Raw genomic sequence first — 6000 nt, 5'->3', positions numbered from 1 at the left:
AAGCACTGTTTGTGCATCCGCTGTCATGTCCCACTGACGAGTCATGAGAGGGAGTAGAAGGACTGCAAGAATGCGCGTCAAAGAACTTACTTGACAAGAGGTCTCGTGGTCGCGGGCTGCCTTCTGTGCACCTGCTCCACTGAAAAGAGGGCTGTAGGATGAGTTAGAATACGGAACTCAGCTGGGTGCACTGGATGCAATCATAAATCAGTGCATGAATATATATACACTGGAAGCACCCCTGGCACATCAGTTTTATAAACAAGTCATTATACAAGTTTGACTAACTGCCTTCTTAGTAGTGTAACTTCTCATAATTCCCTGAGTTTAAGTCCCGATATAGCAGAGGCGGGTGCGCCGGACTAAGTGTTGACTACATGGAAATAAGTCTAAGTCTCCTCGTAGTTCCGCAGCACTGCGCTGCGATCTCGCAGTATCAGAGCTCCAGCTAAACCATATGCGACCGACCGACCTGCTGCTCCATCACTGCCATCACTTCCAGCACTGTCTCAACAATATGGCGGCTAGCCCTTTTTATAGCGGTAATGCACCCGACACCACCTGTTCTAGAAGTTTCCAGTACTCTTGAGCATTGCGTATGCGTCACGCGGTAGCATATGAGGCCTACGTGACGAACAGGCCGTACGCCGCTCATGCATCGTGATGCGGCATAGTCCGGTCACGTCCGCCTCGCTGGTAACAAGAATTTCCATGCCTACATCTCACTTGACTTTTGACTCTATTTTCTATCATTCACGACACCGCACAGAAGAAGATGGTCAAATAGCCAGTGAGCCTTAACTATATATATATATATATATATATATATATATATATATATATATATATATATATATATATATATATTCTTTCGGACATGTCCGAACCATACCACCTTCATGGTTAAGGCTCACCGGCCATTTGACCATCTTATTCTGTGCGGATGCACAAACAGTGCCCGGACTCTTACGAGAATCGGCAAAAAACCGCGAGTAATGAGTATAATGGGCAGGGGCACTATGAATATTGTGTGGGACAATAAGTTGGGAATGTGGGTCACACGGGAGGCGTGGCAGTCGCACTATCCTCTGTGTCCTCAGTGGCTCAGATAGTCCGCAGCTCGTGGTCGTGCGGTAGCGTTCTCGCTTCCCACGCCCGGGTTCCCGGGTTCGATTACCGGCGGGGTCAGGGATTTTCTCTGCCTCGTGATGACTGGGTGTTGTGTGCTGTCCTTAGGTTAGTTAGGTTTAAGTAGTTCTAAGTTCTAGGGGACTGATGACCATAGATGTTAAGTCCCATAGTGCTCAGAGCCATTTGAGCCACGTATTGTTAATGAAACAGAAGCCGGCACGGAAGCTCAGCGTGTTCGGTCAGAGGGCAAGCTGCCCTCTGTAATAAAAAAAAACTGAGTTAATCGATCAACAACGAACTTAAAACGGATGTCACGATGTCCGCCCCGAGCAGATGCAAAGAACAAAAGCGAACAAAATAAGATAAAAAAAAAAAGGATGGATAGAGTGTCTGCCATGTAAGCAGGAGATCCCGGGTTCGAGTCCCGATCGGGGCACACATTTTCAACTGTCGACGTTGACTTATACTAACACCTGTATGCAGCTAGGGATATTCATTTCATTATAATTTCATTCCAACGAGCTGCATAGCCACCGATGGTATCCGTTCTTTCAGACATGTCCGAAAGAACAGATACCCTCTTGATATGTATCTAAAATTGGTTATTTCAGGAACTGGTTGTCTTGAGCGGTTTTAACATACAGGTTAAGCTGGGTGGATAAAACGATATAACTGACAGCCGGCTGTTCAGCGATAACCGCCGTCCATACTGAGCTCCTGGTTCCAGTCCTACAACATCTACAACAATATCTGCGATATCATGGTGTTAATTTACAAGTGGATTGACTGCCGTAAAGATCAATGTTCTCTAGTAGTCGCGTATCATTAAGTTGTAAATGAAGTGCCTCAGCAGAAAGTAATTTCCGTCGTGCAGCACGTATTGTTTCAGAGACACTGAGTACATGTTATAAGTGCACAAAACGTGTATTATATACTATTGTTTGGAGAAGCTTCCGCCAAACCTGATTACTTTTACATTCCGATTAGTTGTCGTGGTTGAATACACGTTTTCTTAAGGCTACATCTAATGCAGAGCGCTTACAAGAAAGAATAGTTTCCTGCGTCATGTGAAATATTTTTTGGTAGCTATGTTGAAAATGAATGTATTTTTGAACGTATTGTTCGTCAAATATTTGAATGAATCGTCAACTGTAGGTGTGCCTGCACATGTTATAGCATAATAACTGTAGCTGCGTTAGTTTATACTACAGACTTGTGTAGGTTAGGTGTAACTTTTGATCCTTCAAGGGGTGATCGTGGCCTTGCGGCCGGGGTCTGAACTAGCCATGGCTCGCGAGTTACGGGCCAGCCGGGCTGGCCGAGGCGAGACAGGAGTGAGCTGGCGGTGGCGTTGGTGGGCCAACAGCCCGGGACGAGCCAGCACGGCTGCGCCGCATGCCTCTGCCTCTGCCGCTCCGTTTGACGTTAAGATGTTTACCTCCTCTCCTGGCATCAGTATAAGAGCGGCAAGTAGAAATACACATCAGGCTGTCTGCCGTAATGGCTCACTGGGAGAGGTCTATTCGAGATAGAGTCGTCGCTCTCATTGAAGAAGGAAGATGGTCCATCAGAGAAGCTGGCAGACGGTATGGCGTACCACATACCACTGCAACGAGATGGTGGAGGATCTGCCTTGAAAGAGGCACCACCAACAGGGCTCCTGGCTCAGGCAGGAAGAGAGTGAGCTCACAGCAGGAAGACAGGGACCTAGTGTCTAAGAGCAGAGAAAATCCCTTTCTGAACGCGAAGCAGTTGCGGCGGGAGACCAACTTCCCCGGCTCCAGTGACACGATTCGCCGAAGGCTGAGGGATGCTGGACTGCATGCACGACGATCCGCCGTGAAACAAGAGCTCAGCGAAGACAGCGTTTTATACCGGATAGCATTTGAAGAGCTCCACCTGAGGGCGTTGTGGGACAACGTCATTTTCACTGATGAGAAGGTGTTTTCCGCCAGTAACGACGGTCCACGAATCGTTTACAGGCCGCAAGGGACTCGCCATCGACGCGAATATGTAACCACGACAAGATGAAGTGTCTGGCTATCTGCTGGGGTTGGATTTGTGAAAGAGGGGCGGGAATTCTTCACAGGGTAGAAGGAACTCTGGACAGCGTGCAGTATGCCCGCATATTGGAAAATGTGATGCTTCCGTCAGTGCGAATGCTGTACGCAGAAGGGGACGTCACATTGCAAGAGGACCATTCTCCCATTCACAAGTCTGCATTTGTTCAGCAGCGGCTCTCCACGACTGGCGTCAACGTCATGGACTGGCGCCAAGGGTGGCTGATATGAACCCCATGGAAAACATGCGGGCTGAGGTCGCCAGAACATTAACAGAGAACTGGCCACGAAACAAACCAACTACTGAGGACGCTCTTTGGGACTGCGTCCTGGAAGCCTGGGAGGAAGTCGCTTCTTCAGGCTGTTACGTCCGACGGCTTATACATTCTATGCCAAGACGCATGATAGAAGTACAAAATAATGAAGGATTCTGGATAAAATATTAGAGTCCTTAAAATGTTTTGTTATGTCTTCTTTTTCGTCATTTTTCCTCATTGGGAGCTAGTGGAAGATGGCGTGGCAACAGAAAAGATACAATATGGGTTAGTTTTCCTTTGATTTGCCTTTTTATTCAAGTGGGTTTCTTTTGAATATACAGTTTGTTAAATATTCTATTTTGATTTCATTTATACCCTGTGAGCCGTGTATCAACTCGTGCTACACCTTGTGTTTAAATTGCATTGGTTTTCGTTTTCTTCCCATGACATGTTTGTTTGATATGTTTGTTACCTGTCATTAAGTGGCTGCTTGGTTGTCTTTCCCCCCTGCTATCGATATCTGCGTTTTTGCTTCCGGGAAACTGTTATGGAGAAAGTGAGATCTTTGACCGGTTGTAAACTCGTGTGGTGGCACTGAAGTAGGGGCGTGGCGCGCGGAGAGTGTGGTGGACACGGGAGGGCAGTGTGGCTCTCCAGCGCGAAGCAGGCGTGATCGGTTGTACCGAGTCGCCACGTGATGTATGTCGGTTGTGTGTAACGAGCGGGTCGAGCAGACGGAAGAGCTCCCCGCGTGTCGGTTGTATACAGAATCGCCCCACGAGTAGTTGCTGTTCATTTCGACTTGGTGGAACGGTAACAGGCTTCTTTAAATTCTCCGTTTCAACACTGGAGTTTAAAAGGAGACACCTAACATGAAGGAGCGGTCACTACCCGACAACGTTGCAGAGAAGACGTGAACTCCGGTGACAGAGCGTGTTGTCGCGCGACCGTGGCGTGTTGGGTACGCTGGCGACGCGTGCGCGGTCGGATGTGTGCATTCTTGCCATCGGAGGTCGTGCACTGCCTGTTCAAGCATAATTGCAAGTTAAGTTCGTGGAAGGTTTAATCATTAAGTAATAATTTTGTGTAACCAGCGTCTCTTCTGCATTGTGGCCTCCGGCGACCGGGTTTCCTGTCCCTGGCACCGGTGTAATTGAAGACAGTGATCTTTCCTCCTCCTCTCGTTACTGTCCGATGGGAGGTGTAGTTTTGGCAGTTTAATTGTTTCGCTATTTTGTCGTGGGTTATGAGTAAAGTCCTTCCTTATCTCTCGGTCCTAAGATAGAACGAACTGTGGCACACATCTAAGTAAGCAATACTTTGCAAGCATTTCACGCTTATATTTTGCACTTCTGCACTTATGTCCATTCCCAGATCCCGCCCTCCTTCCTGTTACCCGTCCCTTGATATCTGCATGTACATCTAAAAAGAATACTCTGAAATTCATAATTATGTGCTTGGCAGGGGTTCTGTGGTCTGGTGGATTAACCTTGTATTGATGTGTAAAACGTGTAGATTCACATCTCACGTCAGGCGTAGATTTTTAACACACACAAGTAACTCTCCTTCACCCCTAGTAACGCGAAGTGCAGAACGCCGCCGGCCGAAGTGGCCGAGCGGTTCTAGGTGCTTGATTCTGGAACCGACCGTCCGCTACGGTCGCAGGTTCGAATCCTGCCTCGGGCATGGATGTGTGTGATGTCCTTAGGTTAGTTAGGTTTAAGTAGTTCTAAGTTCTAGGTGACTGATGACCTCAGCTGTTAAGTCCCATAGTGCTCAGAGCCATTTGAACCTTTTTTTTTTTTTTTTTTTTTTTTTTTTTTTGAAGAACGCCAGTGAGCTCCGTAGTTCAATATCCGCAGTAAAGATAACATCCTTTCGTTGCCGACTGGGGCAGAGCGGCATTCGTTTGAGCTGTGACAGATGGAGAAAACCCGGAAAGCAGAGACTCTGTCACCAGCAAGCCGTCGTAAACTAGAAAACGTATTTCATTTAATGAACCAATGGTCATGTAAGTTCACAAGGCTCTTACTTTATTTGAAACTGAGACGTTGAAAATTGTGGTGTTGGACTGGGATTCGAATTCGATTTCACTGTGTTCCCCAAGATTGCAAATTCTTCTAGGCCTCCTCGAAAGGCACCTATCTAGTTTCAAATACTGAACAGCACAAAATATTCATTATTTCATTTCAAGCCTTAGCATGTGCACTCCGAACTACTAGTGAAAAATAGTTTCATTTTCAACGACTCTTCGTGCGTTGTCAGCAGTAACGTGTTCGTTTCAACTCACAGTCACATGATGAGCTTTTTATCACAACACTACAAAACCAAACGTTTCCTTACATCTTTTCAAGTTCAAACATTCCTCTCCATCCTACTGGCGAAAACGGATTTGGGTTTGACGTTGTGTTCGTTGTGATCACCAACGATGATATGTTGTGGATTCAACTTCTAGCCAGCAGAGTATTTTCCATCACATCATTGAAAGTACAAACATGCCACTCCCAGCTATTATTGGAAAAGGATATGATAGTTAAAGTGCCTTCATAACC

This window comes from Schistocerca nitens, unplaced genomic scaffold, assembly GCF_023898315.1.
Source record: "Schistocerca nitens isolate TAMUIC-IGC-003100 unplaced genomic scaffold, iqSchNite1.1 HiC_scaffold_375, whole genome shotgun sequence".
NCBI classification, from domain to species: Eukaryota; Metazoa; Arthropoda; class Insecta; order Orthoptera; family Acrididae; genus Schistocerca; species Schistocerca nitens.
Note: the sequence above shows the minus strand (reverse complement) of the source record.